This window comes from Micropterus salmoides, unplaced genomic scaffold (genome assembly GCF_014851395.1).
Source record: "Micropterus salmoides isolate LMB-PRFRI ecotype aquatic unplaced genomic scaffold, ASM1485139v1 Ms_hic_scaffold_5, whole genome shotgun sequence".
NCBI classification, from domain to species: domain Eukaryota; kingdom Metazoa; phylum Chordata; class Actinopteri; order Centrarchiformes; family Centrarchidae; genus Micropterus; species Micropterus salmoides.
The window spans coordinates 16,722,425-16,737,552 of record NW_024044237.1 but is presented as its reverse complement, the minus strand read 5'-3'; the positions used below and the strand labels follow the sequence as shown (position 1 = coordinate 16,737,552).

The 15,128-nt window shown below is 40.4% G+C and overlaps 2 long non-coding RNA genes across 3 annotated transcripts; one reads left to right on the top strand and one right to left on the bottom strand.

Annotated features, from left to right (window-relative positions):
• Nucleotides 1–252: 252 nt before the first annotated feature.
• On the bottom strand, nucleotides 253–10,787 carry LOC119888595. The gene is made up of 3 exons (XR_005441908.1): nucleotides 10,723–10,787; nucleotides 1,139–1,196; nucleotides 253–818 (listed from the first exon to the last, which is right to left on the bottom strand). It is a non-coding gene; the product is annotated as an uncharacterized LOC119888595 (long non-coding RNA).
• On the top strand, nucleotides 9,120–12,405 carry LOC119888594. 2 transcript variants are annotated; one of them, XR_005441907.1, is made up of 3 exons: nucleotides 9,120–10,038; nucleotides 10,576–10,668; nucleotides 10,744–12,405. It is a non-coding gene; the product is annotated as an uncharacterized LOC119888594 (long non-coding RNA). The 2 variants fall into 2 exon arrangements; XR_005441906.1 differs by lacking the exon at nucleotides 10,576–10,668.
• The last annotated feature ends 2,723 nt before the right edge of the window (nucleotides 12,406–15,128 follow it).

Below are 15,128 nucleotides of genomic sequence, written 5' to 3'. Positions count from 1 at the left end.
TGACCCAGCCCGATGGCCACTCTGTCTTTCTGTACATCAAACATAGCTTATATAGGATATGTTTAGGTATCTGTTAGGTACCATAGCAGGGTTTGAGTCTGCAAAATAAAAGGTCAAACCCATAGAAGGGTACAGCACTATTCTGAGGTAACAAAACAAGGGGTTAGAGGTCAAATTCTATAGAAGGGTTCAGTCCCTACATAACCACCAATCACTGCTCTCCCCTTAGGAGGTCACTGACCCTCTGTCCTGCTGCTACAGTGCTATTTTAAACTGTTATGAGTCAAATGCACATATATTGGACACCACATCACAACTTACCCCGGTACTGGGGTAGGTTGTCAACTCACAAGGTCTTTGATATTCTTGTGCAGAATTTAATTGGTGCCATTTGAAGTGAACAAATGTGAGTACTTTGTATAAAAGTTTGAGAACTCTTAGAAAAATTTAGTGAGTTATAGTTGCTCAAGCAAAAAGTGTTACAACCATACCCGGTCTTCCCTATCTTAAAACAATGGCACACTGAAAAGATCTATGTGAATCAAGTACAGATTGTGATGCCGCCTCCACTTAATTACAGACCGCAGACAGGTCGCTCCTGCCTTTGTGTCTGTGATTTCCAAGCACATATTCAAAAAGACAGATGGAGAGAGAGACATTGCAAGCATATAACATTGCAAGCATGTTGATTTTTTTTGTCCCTCTCTCCCTGTTGACAGGTTGTTGGCGGCTCTGGTTAGATGCCTCCCCCTCCAAGAAAAGCGAGCCAGATGTCACAGGGGGGAGTTCTCCACTGGGACCCAGTTGTGGTGTGATGCCTAAATTAAAATGATTATCTATTGATGGAAATTACTTTTTTGACTCACCTAAAAATATCTGCAAGACAGTTACATACTCATTTTCAAAACTTTTCCCCACAAAACTTAAACATTTAATTTGTGAACATTAATGTGGTGAATTGTAATGACCAACTAAGAATAAAACACTGTTTCTGCATGTGCATGACCAGATTTAACAGTATCTCTGTATGGCTTTGTATATCACAATTGCATTTATTCATGTATGTGTATATTTTTAAAACAAAGCTGTTTGAGGGGATTCAGAGCAATGCACTAAGGCCAAATTAATTTTTTTATACCTCAAGAACATCATGTCCCGCAGTGCAGCTCATTGCTTTTCCCCTCTTCTGCACCATGCTGGGAAAAGAGAGAAGAAACTGCATCATTTGAGTCCTGTGTACGGCATACTCTTCCAAGGCATGTGAATTCTTGTGTTCTTTGGACCAGTGGGGACCAGTCTTCCATCAGCTCCCAGTTTCAAGCTCACACAGCTATGTGTTTTAACCTTCATGTCACCTGTGTGTGTGTCCTGCTCCCACATGGCTGTGTACAGCCTTTTTAAAATGTCATTTTGACAGAACCACATGGACCCACTAGGGGGTTCAAAGGCAAAACTGAGTTGTGGGCCTTTTTTGATCCCCTTTGCTTGGCAGCACAGGTTGAAAACAAAAGTACTGCTATGCAGGAATACTATACTGCCCAAAGACTGTGGATCAGTTGGTTTTTCAATCTTGCAAATTAAGGGCAAAAATAAAAAGGATTCTTTGGTGTTTGGTCGTAAAAGAACAATGGTCAGAAAAAAGTAAATGATGTCAAAAAATATAGGTCCCAGAACAGAAAGATAAACCCACTGGTAAGAGAATATAAGAGCGGGGCTTTTCATTCATCTCATGTACAAGTGTGATTACTGGGGATAGATAAAGGCGCCATTATTAAAATCCTCCAACCTCAATCACATAACACACAATTTACTTTAATTTTCTGTTCCACTCCCACTCTATTCCCAGGAAGTTACCCATGCTTTTTGTGTGTGTGTTTGTGTGTGTGTGTATATAGCAAGCCCCCGGGAACAGCATTGGTGATTAAAAACTCACTCGCTGAATTTTCACAATTTAAACCATTATGTCCAATTATATTTAAAAGTTACCAACATCCTTATCAAGATGTTGTTTCATTCGTGTACGCAGGCAGTGAGCAAGAGAAGAAAGCTCCTGAGATTTTGTGAGGGCCAACAAAATCATACAATATCCATGTATGTGGTAGGTTTCATTGGAAAATAAACGGCAGCCCTCTTGGTGCTCATAATATCTCCATGGACGAAAGGGGTGCGGTGGTGAGAGTGGTGGATGGGGATTGGGGGTCAGAGGTTGCCATGACAATCCCACCTGGAGTCATTTACAGTTTGCAATCAGCACCGAGCATCACCGTGATTATGTGTGAAACACCACAACAGACACTGACTAGGAGCAGCCTCGCTGGTAGATGCAGTCACTCTGTGGGTCGCTTTCACACATACTCATGATGACATTCTATGAAAACGCTTTCCTCCTCTCCTCCTTTCATCTTGTGCTGTCCTCCCCCTCATAGTCTTCTCTTAACCCCCCGCCTCCTTCTTCCCCTGGGTTGAAGTAGCTGCACAATGAGCAGAATGAATCCATTGTAATTGACAGGTTCCTGTTGCACTATGGCCTGGCTATGTGCAATGGGTAATACATGAGGCACATACCTGGTTTGGTTTCAAATGAGGAATAACACTGTCAGGCACTAATGGTGTGAATGTGTGTGTGTGTGGGTGTGTGTGTGTGAGTACGCGCATGCATATGCTCAACTAACCCAGCATCAAATGAACACTGGCAGAGCCAAATGTGCATCAGATGACAGCATGCATATCAGAGTCTGTTTATGGAATCATTTGGCTTTGATTGTGCGCTTCAGTGGGCAGTAGTCATGAACAAAATCACATAAGGAAACACGTCGCTTTGTTTCTGGAAAAGATTTCCAAATCAAGCTCTTAATCACTGGAAAACAAAGCAGATACCAGATAAGCACAGCTTTAAGAAAGGCATTCTTGTGATGTTAAATAGCAAGCGAATGACGTCAAAAGTCCTTGTTGCTTGTTTAAATGAATAAGGGAGTGAAAATAAGACATTAGATATTGAGATAAGAAGGAGGAGCAGAATGAGCTCAAAAACACTAAAGGATTCAAGCTGATGTAGGTAGCAGAAGTTAGGAAATGTGAGTAGCATCTTTTCTTATAACGACGAAAGAAAGAGCTGATATTGTGGTCCTAATTCTTGTAAAAATCTATTCTCTGTCGAAGGATCTCCACAACACATCGCACTACTGGGTTGTGCCTTAGAGTAAAGACAGAGATAAAGCATTTACATAATCCTAAAGCATAAAACATTCATGCAATAAAGACAGGCTGATAGGCAGAAAGGAATCAGACAGAGTTGCAGAAGCAGCCTGGCTCTTTTTAAGTGTCAGTTTGTAATTGTCCACGCTCGATTTAATTTTTTTATTTTTTTGCAGGTTTGGAGATAAGCAGCCTTCAGGTTTCATGATTCACTGTTGAAACAGGGGCTTTTCTTCGCTGCCCTTTTCCTACCTGTGCACCAAATGATGACACTCAGCACCTCAGAGTGATTGTATCAGTGTGTACTCTAACCCAGCAGTCGCTCTGCAGGCTACAACAGAGACTGTGGTTCTCACACATCATAAATAGCCTCTTGGTTGGAAAGTAAGCTGATGTTTATTGGGCTGGGGGGCTTTCAGCTCACAGTGGGCTGCTGATCACGACATGAAATAAATGAAATTGCAGAAAGTAGAGTTTAGAATTGCACTACTGGGACTGCGCAAGGCTTTAAAGAAGAGTGTTGGAGAGCCAGATGGTTGAGAAATATTGTTGATTCACACAATACACTTATCTTTTTCACATAAAATGAGAATGAATTTTCTTTCAGAGGTAAGAACATTGATTTTTTTGATTGTGTGTGCTTTCACTCCATACGCCAAAGGATTTGTTCAGCAACTTGTTTCTTTCATTCTTCACTTGAGGCACATTCAAAAACACAAATCCTCTAATGGCGAATGAAATTGAATTGAGAGTTGTGCATGGTCAGGTGTTCTGAGGTGGATTTATTTAGCCGCTGCTGCTATGTTCCCCTCACACATGGTTATTTTAGCTCTATCTCATCAAACCATTGAGTCAATCTTTTCTCACTTGAAATCAACTGACACACACACACACACACACACACACAGATTTATATATATATATATATATACACATAACTTGTCAAATCACTGTTTCTATGAGTCAATTTTGGTTTATACTACTATTTTATGTAACCTTGCCCGAAATCTTCAGAGTCAGAGTGTGTTTACACAGTGTTGACTCTAACCTTTCATGGGTTGGAGGCAGTGAAGGCCACAGTGACACAAATATGAGAGAGTAAGACACCTGAAGGCCAGGAATGCATTTAGACCTTCTGAGAAATCAGATTCTTTTGATGTGAACCTGCTTGTTTATGTTCTTGGCAGCTCTGGAGTAGCATGAAAGAAGATAAGTAAAAAATTGGGGAAGAAGCAAAATTTTTAATTCACCCCTTTGTTTAAGTGCCTAGTTGCAGACTTTGGTTGTTGTTTTACAAGAATGATGAGCACGGGAAACGGTTGAACCATTTTGACCTAAACTGGTGCATAAGAGCATTTTTAAGTTGGGAGGGGAAATTATTGGTGGGAGGTATGTAAGCCTTTTTTAATTCCTTAGATTATGTTCTAGTAGGTTAAATTTGGAGGCAAACAAAAGTACAGATGACAAAAATCAGCATGGGCTGAATGTCAAGCCATGAAAGTAGTTAACCCTAACGCTGGGAATAGAATTTCTTATTATACAGGGTGGCAATGGTGCAATGGATAAGACTATGCCTTTGGTGTGAGAGCACTTTGTGTCAAGACACTTAACCCCTAGTTGCTCCAGAGACGTGCAACCTCTGACATGTATAGCAATTGTAAGTCGTTTTGGTAAATGAATAAATGTAAATGTTATTAGCAAACCCTGAGTGATCTTCAGATATTTCTGAGTATGGTCAGGAAAGGTGTTCTTCATACTTTGAAGCTGGAGTACAGAACATTTACAAATAAATGAACATCTGTTACATTTAAGTCCTTGCCCTACGAGTTCACAGAATGCTGATGAAGCATCGGTACTGATGTGTTACATTAAATGGAAATGATTAGTTTGCCAGGGGCAACCCAGAGCCATGTGGAGAGCTCCAAGATCTGCTATTGCTGTAAAAAAAAAAAATAAGAGGTACATTGGAGAGGTTCAGGATTACAGTAAAAAAAAAAATACAATTGACGGCGAGAGTAGGAGAACTATTGGTGTAGCTTGTCCTAGAGCGCTGAGAGAAGAGATGGGACTGAGGGCAGACATGGATGTCACATCTTGGACAGGTTGGTATTTGTAAAATATTTGGAGTAGGTTTTGTAATTATTACATTTACTTTACCTAAATAATGGAACTGTGTTGTACTGCTGTTTTTACTTTGGCAACTTTTTCTTTGCTGCAAAAGGCAGACAAAGTCTGCAATTAGCTGGTGAACATTTAGCAGCTAAAGAGCCAGATATTTTTCTCAGGAGATTGTGATTGGACTTCATCAGGTTGCCAGAAACATGGCAGAAATCTGTCTGCTGGGAGTTTAAATATGCAAATGTTTGTCATTGTTGTGTTTATAGTTTGTTCGGTTGCACGAAGTTACCCAAAACCCAGTAAATTTACATTTACTCATTTGGCAGACGCTTTTATCCAAAGCGACTTACATTTGAGGAACAACATACAAGCATCAACAGAGCATCAAATACAGATCTACAACTGACAATACATACTAGTAAGAGAAGCAATAAATACTAGTAAGAGCTCATGGATCATATATATATATATATATATATATATATATATATATATATACACATAGGGAAGGAAGTAGAGTTAACATAGGGAAGGTAGTAGAGTTAACAAAAAAAGAAGGAAGTAGAGTTAACAAAAAAGTGCAATCAATGCAAGATAATTGTAAGGGAAGAAGAAGAGCACAGTAAGTGCATGTTAGAGGTTAGGAGTTAGAGGTGTTATAAGAGGAAGTGTTCTCGGAAGAGATGAGTTTTCAAGAGCTTCTTGAAGTTAGAGAGGGACGCCCCTGCTCTGATGCTCCTGCTTGTTCCACCATCGTGGTGTCACAAATACAGAAGCCGTGCGAGCGAATGATCGGCCCCAGTTACACGGTGTAAATTGAGAAGAGAAGGGGCCCTAGCACTGAGCCTTGTGGCACCCCTGTGGAGAGGCAGTGGGAGGAGGATAATTGTCCTTGCCACAAACATTGTAGAAAAGGTAGGATTCAAACCACAGGAGTGCTTTACTCGAGATGCCCATTGCTGAGAGAGCAGATAGCAGGATCCTGTGGTTGGCTGTGTCAAAGGCAGCTGAAGCAGGACAAGAACCTAAGATTGGGCTGCAGCTTTAGCTGACCTTAGGGCTTCTGTTACAGACAGAAGAGCCGTTTCAGTAGAGTGGGCACTCTTAAAACCAGACTGATATGGATCTAGGAGGTCATTCCGTGAGAGGAATTCTGAGACCTGTTTGAATACTGCCCGTTCAATAGTTTTGGATAAAAATGGTAGAAGAGACACTGGTCAATAGTTCTCAACTTGAGTTGGGTCAAGTGAGGGCTTTTTGAGCAAGGGTGTAACCCGAGCCCTTTTGAAAGTGGTCGGGAAGGTTCCTGAAGCCAGAGAAGTATTTATCACATGCGTGATTGCTGGGACCACGGTAGGAGATATGGCTTGGAGGAGATTCGTAGGAATTGGGTCCATTGGGCATGTAGTGGGACGTCTATGGGTCAGGAGTTCTGAGTAAACGAGGAGAGTGAAGAATCATTGACCTGGGAGGGCAGAGGAAAAGATGTAGTAGGACTGCTACAATGGTGGCTAGTTATAGCCGCCACTTTGACTTTGAAGAAGGCAGCAAAGGTATCAGCACACAAGTTTGTGGGTGGTGGAGGTGGAGGAGGATTTAGTAGCGCTTTAAAACCACCTCCTACCTGGCGCCTATTTCTAGGAAAAAACGCCTAAAATAACATCCAAAATAAATCAGTAATATCTCCTCAACCATTAGGCCTGGATGCATAATTCTGGTCTCCTTTGAAAGGTCAGAAGCTAAGGAATATAAATCAATTGTAGATTAACATATTTATTTTACCATTACAGACTACATGGATATGAAATACAGAAAAAATTTAATATTTTCATCCTGGCCTGGTAAAAAAAGCTTTATTTTGATGCAATAAACCATCAAAACCATCCTAAGGTAGACTATAATGCACCTGAATATCTTCTAATACACCTACAATACAACTGTAACTGTAAATTTGTTTTTGGCCATATTTACTGTTTATATGTTCACTTTTATTGGTAGTTATCTTCAAAACATTATTTCTCTCCATACAACCACGTTCCAAATAACATAAAGCTTCCAAAACATTGAAATATTGATAAAAACAGTCAATATTAATGACCAAAAGCACTCCCATGCTTTACAGGCCCACAGCTTGAGAACAGAACATCCTACAGGGCTGTGGGTGGGCTCATTTTGTCGTTTTGTTGCATGTCTGTGGAGCTCCTATGGTTCGCCAGCAGAGACCGATGAAGTTCGCCTCCGCCAAACTGCACTCTTCTTCGGCTCAAAGAAAACACAAAGCGCAGTTAGCGCCAGTAGCCCAAGAGATAATGTGTTAGCATAAACAGTGATAAAGTCAGCTTTGTTGACTGCTGACTGGCAGTTCCATGACCCAGCAGACATGTAAACAGATGTGGGTGGTGCCTGTTTTAAAGGCTTGAGGAGTGCCTGATTTCTGTGCCTGATGGCATAATACCTCTTGCGTGGACCGGAGTCAATAGGAATAGTATAGTAGCACATGGCCTGAGTGTAGTTGTAGCTGGCAGCTTTAGGTGAGTAGGTGTGCCTCGGGAAAGGAAAAAGCTACTCTTGTAGGTGGACTCGCACATGTAGACTCGCTGGTCTTTACCCAAGTAGGTCTTCACACAAGGAGCCGACGCTTACGCTGACGCTTCAGTGGTAGGTTTCACTGAAGTAGTAGTAGTAGCTGAGATCGCCCTCCGGATTAACAAGACAAAAGCTTGGATTCAGGGGGTGGGACACATACCCAGTTGTTTGATCTCGCTCAGCTGGCCTTCAGATTCTAGTGGATCACAATGCTGTTGCGTTTGATCTTCTTTTCCTCATCCCCCGTAGTGTTGTTCTTCCTGGATCTTTGGCTGTTTTCACAAAGGTCCATTTAGGGTATCCACAGGCTGTAAGTGCTCCCTTCATGTGAATCTGTTCCTTCTCTTTGGTTTGGGCGCTTGTTTGTATGTTGTCCGCTCTGTGGTGCACTGTTCTGATGACTCCTAGCTTATGCTCCAGTGGGTGGTAGGAATCGAAAAGTAGGTATTGGTCTGTGTGTGTGTGGGTTTTCTGTATACTCCAATCTGCAGGCTCCTGTCCTCTTCAATGTGTACGTCACAGTCCAGGAAGGCCAAACTGTTGTTGTGAACATCTTCTCGTGTGAACTTGATGTTACTATCCACAGAGTTGATGTGTTCTGTGAATGCTTGCACTTCCTGGGTTTTAATATTGACCCAGGTGTCATCCACATTCCTGTACCAGTGGCTCGGTGCTATTCCTCTAAAGGAGCTCAGGGATTTGCTCTCCACTTCTTCCATGTAGATATTTGCCACAGTGGAGGATACCGTTAAGCCCATGGCACAGCCGGGCTTCTGTCTGTAGAATCCTGCGTTGGACTGGAAATAGGTTGCAGATCTGGTCAGGGCTGAGGCTGGTTCTGTTGTCCAGGGTGTTGTCTTGTAGTAGCCGTTTCCTTATGGTTTCTACTGCCTCCATGGTGGGGATGCAGGTGAACAAAGGACTCACATCATAGGATACTATGGTTTCATCTGGGTCCAGTTTCAGTCCTCAAACTTTGTTTACAAAGTCAATAGAGTTTTGGATGTGGTGAGTGTAAAGGGTTAAAAAATGTGTTCACAGTTAGGCATAAGAGAGAAAAATTAAATTAAATTAGTTCAGTTCATTATACTACCATTCATCGCTAAATGACACCCATAATTTTTTTCATGATATTGTGTATTAAATAGTTACTAAAAGGCCAATTTCAATGAATTGTACTTTGGTGGGGCGATACTTAAAGAGGTCACTAGGTGGCGCATAGCGCGTAGGAGGCAAGCGCTGCAGAATAAATACTGCAGTCGAGCTGAACGCAAGCTAAAGTTTCTGCCTCATTGTTTCTGCATACAGGTGGGTTAATGTTCCTCACATTTGCATGCATGTACCCCAGTATAAGGGATAAGTGTGTTTTTAATCCTTAGTGAGAACGTGCAATGTTTAGAGTTGAATAGATTTGCCGTAATGCGTGAAATAGTGATGTTTAGCTATACACTGCCATGCTAGGCTAGCGGACCTTTTGCTAATGAGGAACCCACAGTACAATAGAAACGCTAATGGTCTAGTTTTGTGTTGTTAACTGATCTGAAAAGGCATTCACTGCTAATGTGTGTGTGTATAACGCATTATGTTAAACGGTTTCCCGGTGTATGTAAGTATTGTACTCGACTTAAAAAGTGATGGAAATACAGAAATTTCTGAATGTGTGACAGAAGAGTAGTACTGCAATGAGCGGCAAATGTATTAGTTACTCACTGTAAGCTTGTACATTAGTGTTTGAGGTGCAACGTGATCAAAGTGTCGAACTTGGGAAAATGTTAGTTAAAAGAACCAAATGAGTACAAGTTCGTTTTTTGTTGTTCTACTGGTTAATATGTAATTCACGTCAACTGAAGCACAATGAAAAGTACAGACCTTTTATATTGTTTAGTTAGCTGTGCTATGCTATCATTACTTTAGTATTTTCTGAAGATATGGTGATGTCTTGCATATTTGAAAGTACTGTGAAATACCTGAACAAGCATTTTGTTTTATTACTACAGCGAGTCGAACATTAATTCCTTTTTTGTTGAAGCAGAATAAATACTGCAGTCGAGCTGAACGCAAGCTAAAGTTTCTGCCTCATTGTTTCTGCATACAGAATTTAAGGAACCCCCCCCCCTGTTGTAGGTGACTTAATGCTGGGTATGTCATTTCTTTATTTACTTTCCAAGGTTGTTACTTTCATATTACAGATTTAAAATATTTGTATACAATCTTGTGACATTTGTCAAGAAAGATAAGATTTTATGACCATGAAGGCCTTCTTTTTTCATCAAATACTAACATCTGATGGAAAAAATGTCATCTGATCAGCCTTAGTAATTTGTAATTAGTACACTATTGTGATAGTGGGCGACTCGAGTGTGTTTCTGTTATAAGAATTAAGGCAGAGGACTACTGTGTTTACTGTACAGCAAAATGGCAAGGTGTTATCCCTAGAAAATCCATTTTCACACTGACTAATCACTGTCAACATTATTGTTTGAAAATTTTACATTTATATAAGAACTGACCTCTATGATGAGTTATTTATGCAGAGCTGCAGGATTGACTCAACCTACATGGCATACCAGTTGCATAAGAAATTACGCGAGTTAAAATGACAAGAAATATCACAACACAGTATATGGCTTTATGCTGCCAGCCGAGAAAATGATATTTTTCTCCTTTCATTGTCAGTGTGATATGGGACTTCAATAAATGATATCCCATTAGGAAAAAGCAGCAGAGGCATAACACCTGACTCCCAATCTGTCACTGAATATGACACAGGTATACACACTCACACACATATCCTGCTTGTTTTGTTCTCTTCCTCTTTCCTACCTCCTCCTCTTTGTCAACCAGTTCTCCCAGGAGCAGCAGTCATCAGTCTTTCAGCACGTCTGCCTCTGTAGGATGTGCACGGTGGCCAGCACTTCATTGTGATGTGATCACTTTGACCTTTTCATGGGACATGGACCAAGCTTTGGTTGTCACGCCTCCACTGGGGGCACTGACATCTATAGAACAATGGAGGAATAATGAGCTCCCAGTTGAAATGTAATTGTTAGGTTTTTCTCTCACTTTGAAAAATGTTAACACCAGACTAACAAGTGCAAAGTATTTAATCCTCAACAGGCAGAGGATGTTTATGTCTCTACTTTTGAAAGTGTGATTGATCTCACACAGTAATTAAGCTAAGCTTAAGTGACATTCATATCTTCAAACTGTTCTGTGTTCAGTTTGCATGTTTGCGAGTTTCTTCCACGTCCAAGTTTCCTTCAACTTCAAAAGACATCATTCTGAATACTCGTACAATTGCTTTGACTTATGATACTGTCCTGACCTCGTCTGTGTTTTCATACTCAATACTTACTGTACACTACTTGCCCAGCACCAATCAACAGACTCAAAATCAAAATTTAACAACAAGCTGGTGCCTTTACAAGCTATAGAGCCAGATATTTACTTTATTCTTCTATAGAAGTTGGTGGAGACCAAACAGAGCGAAGAGGAGTCTGATTGTTGGATTTTTGTCAGGTGGCCAGAAACATGACTCCAAATGAATACTGATGTCACTCTGTTTCTGCTGGATGTGCAAATAAGCAACAATTTGCCAACACCTTTGGCATATCAACTTATCATATTCCCTGTTATGTTTAAAGCTTGTTGCTCTGTCCCCAAGTGGACAAAAAACAAGTCATGCAGATTCAAAGATTAACTTAACACACCCTGAAAAGTCTGAATTTGTCTCATTCTTGGTAAGTTGGGGAAAAAAGCAGCAGAATTCCCCTAAACTGTACTTTTCCTTTTATCATGGATTGAACTGCTATGGGCCTTCGGATCCCAATTACACTCCCATTTCTCCCACTCGCTGTGCAATGTGTACAGCTTTCTACACTGAAATACAACATTGCCCCAGAATTTCAGAAATACATTCATATAGGAGTTAAAAATATATAACACAGGGACCCACCTTTAGACATGGCCTAAACAGTAGGTAAAGCAGGACTGTTACTGTAATGGTACATATTTCTGAACAAAATGTCAAGTAAATTGGTACAAACGAGCAGTAAGTCTGGAGCTTTCAGGGCACCCTGGAGCTCTGGTGCCTTAGGACAATTTTCCTCCTTTCCCTCTTTGTGATCCTCAGAGGAAACCAAGAGGCTAGAATTTATATTTTTCTCCCATGACACACATACACCACAGACATACCCATTCATCCCCTCTGAACTGCATGAACTGCACACACCAGACACTGGACGGTAGCCCAGAGGCTGCCTCACCATTAGTATGTCCATGTGGGAGTGCTGTCAGGATGAGGAGGTGGCCTTCACCCTGATCTAAGCCCCTCTGCTCCACCAGCTGCTCTCTGCTCACTTTCACTTCTTTGCTAGCAAGCAAGCAGAGGGAGAGCTGATGTACACGTCTCACTGTGAGACGCAAATAGACTGAGATGTAAATTCTAAATGTAATTTTTGTACAGTAACCTACATGGTTGATTGTATTACACATTATTTAAAAAACTTATTTGCAGACCCCTGTTGTATATTATTACTACTTGTTGTTCTTCTTCTTCTTCTAACATACGTATTCGATGAGTGTCTGCACTGCCTGAATTCTACCAGAAGTAGTACAAGAAGAACGTAATGACGAAACATGCACTATAGCGCTGTTTGTCCGTTTTCAGCTAATGCAGGAACATGACGATGTAACGCCGTGACATCCATGGAAGTCGGAGCCCGTGGTTATGTAGATATAAATGTCTCATTCTAAGGTAATAAAAAAATAATGGTTTCTTATATAAGGTCTTTACACACCACTGGAGACATAATTATGGATCTTATATTGCATTTCTGTCTATAGATCGTCAGAAATATTACACAGAAATATTTCCTATCGACTGCCATTCCTAAAACAACCTTTGCTTACATGTACATGACAAGAACATCTAGTATGAATTATGGCTTGTGGCTGTCAGGAATAAAGGCACAGGTACCGTGACGCTCATATGTGTCATTTTTAAGGCAATTCCAATGACATATTTTTTCTTTCAGTGTAAAGAAAGTCTTATAAAGCATCCTGTTTGAACAACAAAACTATCAGACTGACACAATGGTGTGAAAGTAACTCAGACTGCCTCAGTAGTAAGAACAATTTGAATGTCTAATAGTTGAAGTTTGAATCAGACAGCAGGTGCAGGAGTGCTGAAGAAAAACACAGAGTCTTTCCAACATCACCAATGACTAAGTGCCAAATGGCTTGAAAATTGTGACACTTTGGCCCTTATATAGCCTTGGACAGAATAATCCATATACAGTAACATCTGGAGATGCTTTAGATCTGATGTTTGAAGGCCAGTTATGCAACCCATCAATGAGTACAGGAGTATGGAGGGTTTTGAGGGCCGAAACTAAATAAATACATTTAATAAAAAAAAATTAATGCTTAATAAATATATCATGTAATAAAATGCTTGAATAAATAAAAAAAATATGTATTTTAATGCTAGATTGTCACCATAAATAAATAAATAAGTAAATCAGAAATTACATTAGATATTAACTATATAATATGTATCTGTGCAGTTATTTATTCATTAATATATACAGTATTGTGTGTTGTGGTGGCAGCCCGGCTGACAGTGAGTGTCCTGGTTTTTTCTCCTTTTTATCAGTTTTCTGCTTTTTTCCTTGGTTTTCTGTTCTCTGCCTGCATCCCTGTGTTTTCTCCCCTGTGTGCTCTCTCTCTCCCTCTGCTCCTGAGCCCAGCCAACTACCTGCACCTGCATCCCATCAGCCACCTCGTCAGCCTGCCACACCTGCCAATAATCACCTCATGACTGCCTGTATTTCAACCCCGGTTCTCCACACCATCCTCGCTTGATTGTTGTTGCTCCATACCCGGTGCCACCCCCACGTTCAGGCTTTCATGTTTCTTGTTTTTTCACGTTTACCCTGTGCCTTGTCGCTGTCTTCCCTAACCTTGTCTCTCTGTCTGTTTCCCTCCCAGGTACACTCACCCTCGTCCTCCGTTCGGCTGGGCTCATCCACTGGCCCACTCCTCCTCGGACTTCCCTCACGGCGTCCTCCCTGTTCCCCTGCCTCTCCTCGCTTCCTCGGCCCCTGTGTCCTTGGTTCCCCGTGCCTGTGCTTCCCCGACGTACTCCTCTCCCTCCACTCCAGTCCCTCTCACCCTTTTTCCCTCAATAAACCTCCTTCCCTCAGAGTGCTGCATTTGGGTCCTCTGTCCACACCCCACGCAATCCCATAACAATTGTGCAAATGTTTTAGGCAGGTGTGGGAAAATGCTGTAAAGTAAGAATGCCTTCAAAGATAGACAACAAAAGAAAAATCCAAATCAATATTTATCACTTTGCCTTCAAAACAGAATCAAATCTTCTAGGTACAGCATATTTCCGTGGCTACCTAAAACTTTTGTACAGCAGCCTATTTTATATTCATTTATATTTATTTATCTAGTTTTTATTGTATTTATGTATCTATTTGTATTGTATTTATTAATCTATATATACTTTAATTTAGCCATAGTGTAACTTGATGCAGCGAAATAAATAAGTGTGTTAACTTCCATCAACCATCAAAAGTCCGGGGGCAGATGAATGAACAGTATTACGGACCCAGCAGGCTCAACACATTAATCAACCTCTCTTTGAACGAGCTATAGGTTTGCTCCATCAAAAGAAGAAGACTGCCAGGTCGACCAGCGTTGCTTTTCCAGTCCTCCATCACTTGACCCTGTATTGCCATCCAGTTGCTGTACTATCTCCATGAGGATAATGAAATGGATGATGTTGACAGATTAATTCATTTTGCTGCAGCAAGTTACACTATGAATAAATGAAAACATATATTAATAAATTTCAACATTTTTAAAATAGATAAATGTGTAAATAAATGAATAAGTAAATAAATGAATAAATATATATGTAAAATTAATGAATAAATAAATGTAACATTTAAATATTGAATATCTCATTTAATTTGTGGTTTATTTGTTAATGGTGACAATTAAGCATTCAATTATATAATTATTTAGTTATTCGTTTGTTTAAGCATTTTATTATATATAGAGGTGGGTAATAACGAGTTACATTTACTCATTTAGTAAAATGTATTTGTCATCATTTAATGCTTTAAAGGAGACCTATTATACTGCTTTTCCAGTCCTATATTGTAGTTCTGTGACTCCTGTATGGCAGCTTTGCATGATTCAAAGTTCAAAAAAAC